The following is a 13,172-nucleotide window of genomic DNA, read 5'->3' as shown; positions in this document are numbered from 1 at the left end:
CACTCCCTGAAAACGGGCAGTTTCCGCCCAGAAACACCCACTTCCTGTCAATCACTCTTCGATCACTCGAGCAATGAAAAAACGTCGCTTGAGCTTGTGTAAATCTACAAAGTTTTGTTTGAAAGTACTTAGCGCATGCGCGCTGCGTACCATGCGCATGCGCATTTTTGGCTTTTTTTACTTAATCGCTGCACTGCGAAAATCGGCAGCGAGCAAACAACTCGGAATGACCACCAATAATAGGAAGATTGTGGAAAAGAGAATATGTTTTTATGAAAAAAAGTTCATACTGTATATTGAACCTGTGTTTTTACTTATTTTATTTTGTACTTACAATGTTGTGTATTTCAGTACTAGTATAGTGTTTCCCCTCTAACTGTAACATATTTGTGCTTCTATAGGTAACATGGTAATGGACAATTCTACCTACTGTAGGTGGAGTTTTCTGTTTATTTGTGGATTAATATAAACATTTATCCTACTGTATTTTACCAATAAAAAAAAATCTACAATTATGTTATGACTAAATCATTTAGGTACAATTTTGCTGCCAATTCTATGTATATTTGCTTTGTTTCAAAAATATCCATTTACTGCATAGTTTGAGCAAATGATCAAAAGCTAGAGCCCATTCTTGTGGCTACTATAAAAAAACAGTATTCAATTATTTAATGTACTTCAATAAAGTACTTTAAAGTTACAGATTATTATACTTTATATACAACAACTTAAATTAAAAATGGATGCTTGGTGAAATAGAATTATGGAAATTATCTTACAAACACAAGAAGTTGATAAAATTACAAGATTTTTTAAGCACTAACTTTACATAAAACTGCATGATTTTTCAATTAAGTATTGGATTAATTGGGCTTCAGAAGATGATATGTGCTGCAATTTAGAAATCAAGGTGTTCTTAATTGACTGTAACCTTTACTAATATTTCAGTAGTTGCAGTTGATACTGAATTTAAAATGACATTTAAACCTTTTTGTCATTGAGGCTTTTGTGTACTTACAGAAATAAACCTTTCTTTTTATTTATTTATTTCCAGAAGACTGACATTTTAAGAAGCACATGTTCATGTAAATTAGCCCCTGTGTGCGCTACTGGATTGAGCCACACTCATTCCATAATGACTGGGAGTTCCTGTGATATGAACTCAGATGCTTAATCTCATATGCTGGAGGCCATATTCTGGTGAGGATTCTACACCTAGTATGGGACTAGTGTGAGTATCAATAGTGCTTCTGATGGTTGTGACTGCAGATCAGTAGAAGGTGGGCATCCCAGTCCTTGTGCATTAAGACACACTTGTATACCAAGGAAGGGCTGATAGGAGCCAGTGGCAGAAGTACCGGAAATTATTAAGTTGGTTGCTACCGAGCTTCAGCCCTGAAGGGGCACCTCTTCCATTATCAGCACTTCCAGTTGATTACATCTGAGGACAGCTGGGGAGAAGGGGAAGAGTTATGAGGACTCGGAGTCTGGGCAAAGCCATTGGGGGTGGGCATGCACAGGGAGGGAGCAAAAGGAGCTCAGCCTACCTACTGTGATCAAGGTAGTGAGAGGGCAGGCTTGTGTGGTGGCCAAGGACCTGCTGGTAAGCTCGGGCCCTGTGCCACCGTAGGTACAGTGCACATTACACTGATTGGGGAGAGCTTTGTCTGTGTGATCGTGAGAATCTGTGTGATGAGCAAATCAGTGTGATGGGAAAATCAGTGTGTGTTTGGTGAGAGGAGAGCTGAATGAGTGAGGGGGTGATGTGTGTGCTTGTGTAAATCTTTGTGAGGGGGTAGGATTAGTGTGTGTTTGAGAAGAGAGGAGCTGAGTGTGGGGATAGTCTGTGTGAGGAAGGGACATATATGCGAGGGGACAAATTTGATGGGGGAGCTGTGTTGGGGATCTGAGTGAATGGGGAGAGCTGTGTGAGGTGGTGCCAGCTATATTAGGGGGCAGAGCTATGCAAGAGGGGCTGTGTTTGGAAGGGAGAACTGTGTGATGAGAAGAGAGCTGTGTGTGGGGGAAGGGTATGTCTGAAGAGGGGATAGCTTTATTATGGAGGGGTATAGATGAGGGGGTAGAGCTGTTTGTATATGTATTTTTATACAGTATATACGTTAATATGGGGCCACGATAGGGTCTTTATCTGGATCTATACAGTCTCTACAATATTCACCTTATTAAGGCTATAACAACGTCCCCAAAGGGCACTGCCAGGGCCGCCCACCACATGGCACCTCTACCTGGCACCGGACTACAGGGCAGGGGAGCAAAACACAACTCTATCTTGCCTCTGGGCAAGTAGGATAAACTTGCTGCTGATACTAGCTTCATACATCTACCCCTAAAACATATACAGGTGACTGAAACTTGTGTAATATGATATGCACTGCACAAATACTGTAGATACATGTGTTGTTCACCGTGCCCAAGAAAGAACCATCTGAGGCAGCCATCTGGGTGTTACAAGCCGCTAGCAGTGCATCTGTGCTTTATCACTCCAGAAGCTGGATTCCTGCATGTATCCCTGTGTTCAGCCTCAGCTGCTGTATAATTAGTAGTTTGCCTCTGTGTGTCTAGCTGTCCAGCTGCATTGTTTCCCCTCATCAGGAGGCTTGGTTTTCTGCCTGTTCTGATTGGGAGTGTCTCCTTATATATTCACTTCCTGGTCACTCCCAATCTGCTGGTGATAGTTCCTGCTATATATGAGAACTTGTCAGCCCTGTGAACTCCTGATATTCTGAAACCCTTTCTAGATCATTTTCCTGATTGGATCCAGCTTGCCTAGAATTCAGGTGTTGTGTGGAACTTCCACACGGGCTCTTGCCTTTGCGTTTATTTCATTATTGTTACCACCTTGTGCATTGTTGCATTTATATTCAGTTAAGTTGCTTATAATAATAATAATAATAATAATACTTTATTGTCATCAATAGTTCAAGAAAAAAATGCATGAACAATCAACGAAACTAAAAAGCAAGCATATACAGAGACCATGAGAACAGAACAAAAGGAGCACTCCTGAACCCAAGACATTCCCAATTATCAATTTATCTCGGTTCTATCCGGTTTAACATATTTACTGCTTTTGGAAAGAAACTACCCCTTAACCGGTTGGTCCGACAAAGAATAGAACGATAACGCCTATTAGATGGCAACACAGAAAACATCCCCACATTAGGATGAGATAAATCTCCCAAAATACTTCTCACCTTAGTGAGGAGCCTTTTTTCATATATATCCTGAATACAGGGCAAACTGACTCCAATAACTCTACTTGCAGTTTTAACCACTCTCTGAAGGGACTTACGTTCTACGGCAGTACAGTTTCCAAACCATACCACAATCCCGTATGTAAGGACACTCTCTAAAATGGCTGAATAAAAGTTTACTAAAATCTCCTTACGTATTCCCGCCATACGCATTTTCCTCAGTAAAAACGGGCGTTGTTGGTTTTTTTTAACAACACATCGTGTATGGGTACCCCAAGACAGATCATTGGAGATGTTAATGCCCAGGAATTTAAAAGACTCAACTATCTCCACAACCTGGTTATTGACAACTATAGGACAAAAGGGCTGCTTGTGAGTTTTCCTAAAATCTACAATAATTTCTTTCGTTTTTTTTACATTTAGAATTAAATGATTTGTTTGACTCCAAGCTTCTAACCAAACGACCTCAGATCTATATTCTGACTCATCATCCTTACTTATTAAGCCTACAACTGCGATATCATCGGCAAATTTAATAATGTGAACTGACTCCGATTTAGAAAGGCAATCATAGGTAAACAGGGAGTACAACAGGGGACTCAGTACACAGCCCTGAGGCACCCCTGTACTGATTACAAGTTCGCTTGACAGGGAATTGTACAATCTAACAGATTGGGGCCTGTTAGTCAAGAAATCCAAGATCCATCTACATACAAATTGTGCATTGTGCACTGTGCACTGTGCATTGTTGCATTTACATACTGTATCATCTGTGTTTATTATTATTATAATACCACCCTGTGCATTGTTGCATTTCGGATTCATTCAGTGTTTATCATTATATCACCCTGTACATTGTTGCACCTACATACAATTAGTTTATTGTATGAGTATTGAGCAGGGTTATCAAAGTTGTGTCCAGTGGATGTCTCACTGTACTGCATTTACTCTTGCCAGCCTCCAATAGTCGCCTTGTTTTTACTTAATACCTGGGGGCATCTGAGTACGGGGTGGACCTAATTCATCCTAGAAAGGTGGTGTCACAACTGAGGGCTGGTGCTGACCAGGGGGAAGCCTCAGTTGTAGGGGCTGAGGTATATGTGTACCTGGGAGGCAGTACAGGGTTCTTGGACATGCAGGGAACCTTTAGAACAAATGCTCGAAGGCGTGACCACGACAACAAGGGAAAGTTCAAAGGTTTTATTAAACACAGTTCAGAGGAATACTGATGACTTGGTACTGGTAATAGGAAACACAGTTTAGATAAATACTTGGGATCGATGACGGAACACCGATGGTTACTTTGGGATCGTTGGTAAGCTTTGAGTGAAGCTGGGGTTCGCAGATAGAAATGCACTATTGTACTTAGAAGCACAGGTGAAGCATGAAGTGATGCTGGGGATCGCTGGCGAAGAAGCTGGGAATGGCTGCTGGGAAGCCGGAGTTCAGACACAGGTGAATCAGGGTAGACTGTAGAGGGTTAATCACTGGAATGTCGGGTTACACTGCAGAGTATAATCACCAGGGAGTCAGGCTGTACTGCAGAGAAAGTCCATGGGAGAACTGCACACTGGAATCACTGAAGACAATTGAAGCACTGACATCTTTCCACCCCAGGAACAGGATATTTATACCTGCTGGGAAGCAGGGATTGGCTGGCTGATTAACCAGAGACCAGAGTGCAGCTGCTGTGTAATCAGGCTGAGAGCAGAGTGCAGCCGATAGGCTGAAAGGTAACATGTGATTAGGAAAACATGGCTGCGCCCATGGTAGCTTTTGGAGGGAAAGATTGTTTGTAACTTGAATGTGAGCTTTAACCATGAAGCTGCCAGAATCACAGTAAAGAGATTTGAGACAATGAGATGCAGCGTGCTGCACACAGACAGTGCAGATGGAATCCAGGCTTGGAACACTGGGACAGTCTCAGGAGGCATTTGGAAGGTAAATACTGATAAGGAATTACCTAGATCGTGAAAGCACCCCCTCCTTTAGGAGTGCCCCAGGACACTTCTTATAAGTTCTTTACCTGAACAAATGGAAGGATCTAGATTGAATCCTGATGAACTTGAACTGGCTGGGACCAGAGGAGACTGTACTGGATCTATGAATGAGACCAAATTAAGTCCAGACAACCTTGAACCGGTTGAGACCGGCGGAGACTTTAGACCGACGGATAGGACCGGATTAGATCCGAAGGTATTGGAATCGGCTGGAACCAAAGGAGGCTGATCCGGAAAGATGGATGGGACCGGATTGGGTCCAGAAAAGCTTGAACCGTCTGGGACCGGAGAAGTCTTTGGATTGACGGTTGAATCAGCTGGAACTGAAGGAGTCTTTGGACCTACGGATGGAACCGGATTGGGTCCAGAGATATCGGAATCGGCTGGAACCGAAGGAATCTTCAGACAGACGGATGGAACCATATTGAGTCTAAAGACAGTTGAATCAGCTGGAACTGAAGGAGTCAGAATCCGGTTAGAACCGGAATGAGTGGTATCCGAGTGTTCAGTTAGACCATCCTGGACCTGGTCCAAGCTGGATGCCAACAGGGTGGTGCTCTCTGAAGACGGCAAACAGGAGTTCATAACTGCATCTGTAGCACAAAAATTTCCATCTGGGAACTTGGCTCTGGATACTTCCCTTGGGACTGAAACTTTGGTGACCCCTCCTGGGGTTGATGAATCAGACACCTCTCTCAGGGTTGTTTTCTCCAGCACCCCTCCTGGGGTTGACAGATCAGAAACTCCTTTTTGAGAAGACTCATATGCCCCTACTAGAGCTTGAACATTGGATACCCCTCCTAGGGCTGTAGACACAGACGCCCCTCCTTGGGCTGTAGACACAGACGCCCCTCCTTGGGTTGTAGACACAGATGCCCCTCCTTGGGCTGAGTAAAGAGCATCATCATTCCAGCAAAGTTCGGACGCTAGGATCTGGTACTGTACCAGATATTTACCGACTGTTCGTGTCCCCTGACGTAGCCGGAGGATATCAGAGGAGGCAGAGGTCACACGACCTGGTTCATCAAAGATGCGCCTGAAGGTTGCCACGAAATCTGCATATGAAGAGAGCAGGGCATCAGACTTCTCCCATAGAGGTGATACCCAATCGAGGGCGGAGCCACTGAGGATGGAGATGATGTAAGCAACCTTGGTGCGGTCAGTTGGGAAACTGCCAGGCTGTAACTCAAAATATATCTCACACTGATTTAGGAAACCCCGACAGGCTTTTGGGGAACAATCAAACTTGGCAGGTGTCGGTAAATGGAGACAAGGAGCAGAAACGGGAATGGTGGGTGGGGATACCACCAAAGGTACTGCAGTCGGCACATTGGACGCCCCTGAACCACGGAGGGTTACTTGTATTCCATCCAGCCGAGAGGAGAGGTCCTGGAGACAGCGGATCACATGGCCCTGTGCAGTCTCCTGACGTTCAAGGCAGGCTGCAAGTTCTTGCATCGGCCTGGTCGCTTGGACCTGGTCTCCGGCTGTATCCATTAGGTCAGTGCTTACTGTCACAACTGAGGGCTGGTGCTGACCATGGGGAAGCCTCAGTTGTAGGGGCTGAGGTATTTGTGTACCTGGGAGGCAGTACAGGGTTCTTGGACATGCAGGGAACCTTTAGAACAAATGCCCGAAGGCGTGACCACGACAACAAGGGAAAGTTCAAAGGTTTTATTAAACACAGTTCAGAGGAATACTGATGACTTGGTACTGGTAATAGGAAACACAGTTCAGATAAATACTTGGGATCGATGACAGAACACCGATGGTTACTTTGGGATCGTTGGTAAGCTTTGAGTGAAGCTGGGGTTCGCAGATAGAAATGCACTATTGTACTTAGAAGCACAGGTGAAGCATGAAGTGATGCTGGGGATCGCTGGAGAAGAAGCTGGGAATGGCTGCTGGGAAGCCGGAGTTCAGACACAGGTGAATCAGGGTAGACTGTAGAGGGTTAATCACTGGAGTGTCGGGTTACACTGCAGAGTATAATCACCAGGGAGTCAGGCTGTACTGCAGAGAAAGTCCATGGGAGAACTGCACACTGGAATCACTGAAGACAATTGAAGCACTGACATCTTTCCACCCCAGGAAAAGGATATTTATACCTACTGGGAAGCAGGGATTGGTTGGCTGATTAACCAGAGACCAGAGTGCAGCTGCTGTGTAATCAGGCTGAGAGCAGAGTGCAGCCGATAGGCTGAAAGGTAACATGTGATTAGGAAAACATGGCTGCGCCCATGGTAGCTTTTGGAGGGAAAGATTGTTTGTAACTTGAATGTGAGCTTTAACCATGAAGCTGCCAGAATCACAGTAAAGAGATTTGAGACAATGAGATGCAGCGTGCTGCACACAGACAGTGCAGATGGAATCCAGGCTTGGAACACTGGGACAGTCTCAGGAGGCATTTGGAAGGTAAATACTGATAAGGAATTACCTAGATCATGACAGGTGGCTGCTAAAGGTTAAGCATAGCATCGCAGGAGGCTTAAAGACTGCTGGGCAAGGAGTAACTGCATGAGCACCACCTATTATCACCTGGTAACCCAGATACCTGAGTAGTCCATGTAACACTGGGTTACACTGCATAGGTTACATCTGTCAGGATGTTCAATTAGTGGAAGTATAATATGCAGGTGGAGGAGAAATAAAATAGAAGATAAACACAAAAACATAAAATGCCAATAGTAAAACAGACCTATGATAACTATGGTTAAGTTAATCAAAACAAGCAGCACTCTATATGTAGGATTCCTATTAAAATCTTCACTTGTCTTGCATTTTATTTTGTTAGTGTTCACTTGAATAGAATGTATATAGAGGATCATTCAGGTGCATTGTTCTTCCTAATCCTGTTGCAATGATTTGCCGTATGCAATTGCAATTATATGGTAATATGTACATAAGGTAACCCATGTAAAAGGACGCCCACTGTGATCACATCATTTGCATATAGTGCCGTATTATTGCAGAAACATCGCAAACATCATCACACATTGCATTGCTATGCATAGCCTGAGGGCCACTGAAGGCGCACAGGCTGATCTTATCTTCTGGGATACACAGGCCTCTCCAGTAACAAATATGTTTGCATCTGCTAATATATGCATGCCCAGAAAATGCAGTCCAAACAGCCATGACACATCTGCATTCGCAAGACCACTCCATTTTACCACTAGGCAGGCCAATCCCGGGATTGGGATCAGTGGGATCATGGCATTTTGGCCCAAAAATGCTGGGATTTGAATCCAGTGATATGAGCTTCCAATCTCAGGATTCTCAGGATTAGGTTGTGCATGCTCAATGTTGCTGGGCAGCACTGAGCACTTGGCTAAAACGCTGCCCAACTGTGTGGCTTGGGTGGCAGCTGGGTATATGGAGCTGCCATGGACACACTGCTGGTACCCATGGACACACTGATGGTGCCAGTGTAGTGCCGGCCATCAGCCAATTCGAGCTTGTGGACCAGCAGCCAATCATGGAAGCAGCTTCAGCTGCAGCTCCAATTGGCTGGCAGCTGGGATGCTTCGTTTAACATGTTGCCAGCACTGTCTGTGTATATACGGCTGCCCGTCATGATACCCAGGTGGTGAAGAGCTATACAGCACTAACGGGTCTCCATGCACTGACTGGTACCCAAATAGGCTTCAGTTTGTGCTGCTTGAGGAACAGAAGAAGGGCTGATACCCTTGCAAATAAATGATGGCTTTAAAATGGAGAGCCATGAGCCTGCAACCGAAACCTCTCCATATTGGGACACACATGGAAAGGGGACAGGAGACTCCAAATACACTCCATACACTGCTCCATATGCCCACCCTCCCCACTGCTCTCTACTTACATACTCCCTCACTGCTCCCTACTCCCATCCTCCCTCACTGTTCCCTACTCTCATCCTCCCTCACAGTTCCCTACTTCCATCCTCCTTCACTGTCACTGCTCCATACACTCACCCTCACTTGCTGCTCCCTACACCCTTCCTCACTGCCCCCCACACTCACTCTCTTTGCTTCCTACACCAATCCATACTGCAATCCCAGGATCCCGGGAATCCTGGAATTGAGTGTTTTTCAATCCTGAATCCTGGCATTGAAAAAATGGCCTGGGATTGGCCTCCCTAGTTACCACCCCCAAATGCTAACTTCATGTTACTCACTTTGCAACTAAAATCTTGCTGTGATGCACTTGCAAAACACTTGCTGTTCAAACACACTGTGGCTCATATGCATGAGCAGTGCAAAAACATTGAACTATGGGGGTCATTCTGACCCGTCCGCACGCAGCGGTTCTTTGCTGCGGTGTGAACGGGTCAGAAATGCGCATGCGCAGCGGACGGTTTGCACATGCGCATCAAATGTGATTGCAGCGGCGATCACAAGAAGATGGACAGGTGGGAGGCGTTCTGGGGCGGATATTCACTGTTTCCAGCCATTTTCGGGGAGTCGTAAGAAAAACACAGGCGTGTCCAGGCAAACGGAGGGCGGATGTCTGAAGTCAAAGCCGGGACCTGCATCGCTGGATCCGTCGCACAGGGTAAGTAGGTCTAGGGCTAGTCTTGTTTTGTGTGAAACTTTTTTAGCATAGCAGGGCTGCACAAGCGATCGCAGCCCTGCTATGCTAAAATACACTACCCCATGGCCCTCATTCCGAGTTGTTCGCTCGCTAGCCGCTTTTCGCAGCAGTACACACGCTAAGCCGCTGCCCTCTGGGAGTGTATCTTAGCTTTCCAGAATTGCGAACGAAGTATTCGCAATATTGCGAAAAGATTTTTCTGTGCAGTTTCTGAGTAGCTCGAGACTTACTCTTCCAGTGCGATCAGTTCAGTGCTTGTCGTTCCTGGTTTGACGTCACAAACACACCCAGCGTTCGCCCAGACACTCCCCCGTTTCTTCAGCCACTCCCGCGTTTTTCCCAGAAACGGCAGCGTTTTTTCACAAACTCCCATAAAACGGCCAGTTTCCGCCCAGAAACACCCACTTCCTGTCAATCACACTCCGATCACCAGAATGAAGAAAAAACATCGTAATGCCGTGAGTAAAATACCAAACTTCTTAGCAAATTTACTTGGTGCAGTCGCAGTGCGAACATTGCGCATGCGCAATTAGCGGAAAATCGCTGAGATGCGAAGAAAATTACCGAGCGAACAACTCGGAATGAGGACTCATAGGCGGAGATTAGTTGATCGCACCAGCAGCAATATGTTGCTTGGTGTGATCAACTCGGAATGAGGGCCTATATGCGCACAACCGCCACTTTGTATCCACACCTGAATGACCCCTATAATGTGCAGGAATAATATGGGTCACAGGAATTAACATTTTTAAAACTAGGCAACTTATTACATCAAACATGAGGTACGTCTGAGTCTGTTAAAGCAAGGATGGCGGTGATTCATGCCCTCCACCCACCCCTCAGGACTTAATGATTAATGCAGTTTTACGTCTGATCCATTGAGATCATCAGAGTCTCTACATGCCAGTCTGGAGGATATCGAGTATTTTTAGCAACCTTCTCTCATCCCCTGGCTCTTTAGATTTATTTGCAGTGATGTCATCATGTGATATTCCCCAGCCCTACACACCCACGCTTGCTGATGTAGAGAAATGGTGATTAGTAGCTTTACCCCCTGTTGCCTGATGTTTGTTTTAGTTGCCAGTAAACCATCCTATAAAAGATTATTTGATATAGTATAAAACAAACCTTTTTTTGCCACACTTCAGCTTCCTTAATGATGGTACTGTATGTAACTATACAGAGATATACAGATGTCCATTTTCATATTTTATCTAATTAAGACAGCCTTTACAAACATTCTTTGTAATAGAATTTCCATTTCTTCTCTAATCTTCTCTTTACTGTATTCCCTGCTGCCATACAGAACATGTTTGTCTGAGCAAGATTGTTAGGTGGTTTAGCTGAAACAGAAGGCCAGGTTACTTGTTTGTTGTCAGCCATTGTATCAGTATATCATTATGTCTGCTAGTTCAAGTGCTGCAAAGCTCAGAAAATTCCTTGCATTAAATCTACAAATTTAATTTTATGTGAAAGTCAGATTAATGGAAACCAGTGTAGCTATTAATTGTTGTTGATTGGGAGACTGCCAGAAAGGTATTTAGAGGTAAGAAAGGCCTACTTTGACCTATAAAGAAATCATTCCTATATGATGGAAAACAAAAGGGCATAGGGCACCTTGTGACCATCACATGTCATCATCTCTCCATAACATGGTCTAGAACACTAGGCAGCTAGAGTACTGCATGTCATTTTTCTTCTTTTGTGACTTTTAGATTTGTCTGGACCAGGATAACAGATTTTGTTCATGCAGTGCCTCCTTTTGCTCACATGAGAACTAGCACAATGTCTTGCACTGGATGCAATCATTAGAGTGTTCCACAACATGGGAATCACTCCAAGTACTTTCTGCTATCTGTGGTCTTAACTTAAGACATTTGATGAGTGGTTAGCACAGTTTACAATATAGAGAACACTATATACAGGTAATTACTAACCTCATTTATTGTGGTTCTATGTATATAGAATTATTGCTGAATTTAGTTTTTATATGTCTTTGTTTTTAAGATTGAATAAATTTTGTTTGAATCCACAGAAACAGCACCCACCACACACACTGCATTGTTATTATGCTGGATACATGGCTGCAAGTATAATATACTGTGTATCCTTTTAATGCATGGCAGTCCCTTGTTTGCAGCAGTTTGGGTCAGCAGTTTCCCTTTATTTATTGCTCAGTGCAATTGAGGTTATTTTCTTTCCTTATGATGTAAAATGATCAGCCTTCATGAAAGAAAGAAAATAAGGTATTAAGACTTCACATTTCTACATACTCTACAGTATGCTCTGTATACAGATAGTGTTTTTATATGTCCAGATGATTGCCTTCTGCGTATTTACAGATTTTTGTTGAATGACAGCCTCATTCTGTTGAATGGCAGAGTAGTGTTGCAGAAGGATAATAGACACCATAGGTGATGTCATATTGTGTTGCTGTCCTTCATTATACAGTAGTATGACCACAATACACAGTATTGTTGACAATTAGATCCATTGTTAATGTTTGATTATGGATAATCAATCCCGTATATTTAAAGACAAGACAACACAAACATCTTCTTCATGTATACTGTACCTTTATTTAATCTTAATACAAGTATAGCTATTAGCAAAGCAAATAGATCATCTCTGCTGAAATTGTTACACAAAATGTGATCTCTTTGAGAGTCACTGCTACTGACAAACAGGCCATCTGGTGTGCAAGGATTGTGGCTCTTATATCTGGGTCTAAGATAAACATTCTGTCATTGGCCATCTTGCTTCCAAACAGTTTGGTTAAGATTAAAAAGTTTCAAAAGTCTACACAGGTGAACGGTAGATGACTGTACAATTATGTTCTATTGTCTGTGGTTATATATAAACAAGCTTAGTCTTTGACTTTGTTTCTGAAGCTTAAAAGACAAGGTGATCTTCAAACTTTTTTTTTTTGGTGCAGAAGAATTATGTGACTGTCTCTTTCAAATTCCTTAGCAGCATCTGTTACGTATGCACTAGGAATTGTAATTCCGCTTTTATATAAGACATGAAAACAGGCTGAGAAAGAACAGCGAGAGCAGCTGGTGTACTTTATCAGTGCTTTCTGCTGCAAAAACAGAATGCCCCATTTTGCAGATTCTGGATATCTAATCCATATTGACTATTGACCTTGAAAACCGGAGTTTTTACCTTTTTACCTATTCTGAGTTTGTCACAAAAAAACAGTATGTAAGACATGTTTGCATACAACAGTTTTTTGTATCACAGTATTACTTTTACAATGAGGAAACACAGCTCAGTACTTTTTCTATTTAACACAGATTTGCAGGTGGTGATTTTACTCCAGTCCATTGTAAAACATATGACTTATTAAAATAATAATTCTCAATTACTTAGTAAGTTTGAGACA

The 13,172-nt window shown here is 43.5% G+C and overlaps 1 protein-coding gene across 6 annotated transcripts in view; it reads right to left on the bottom strand.

The window, feature by feature from the left end:
* LINGO2 (leucine rich repeat and Ig domain containing 2) overlaps positions 1-13,172 on the bottom strand; it is a 2,057,065-nt gene that overhangs the window by 1,245,210 nt on the left and 798,683 nt on the right. The gene's annotated exons all lie outside the window — the stretch shown is intronic.

Source organism: Pseudophryne corroboree, chromosome 1 (assembly GCF_028390025.1).
Source record: "Pseudophryne corroboree isolate aPseCor3 chromosome 1, aPseCor3.hap2, whole genome shotgun sequence".
Lineage (NCBI taxonomy): Eukaryota > Metazoa > Chordata > Amphibia > Anura > Myobatrachidae > Pseudophryne > Pseudophryne corroboree.
Note: the sequence above shows the minus strand (reverse complement) of the source record. Positions and strands in the feature narration are given on the sequence as shown.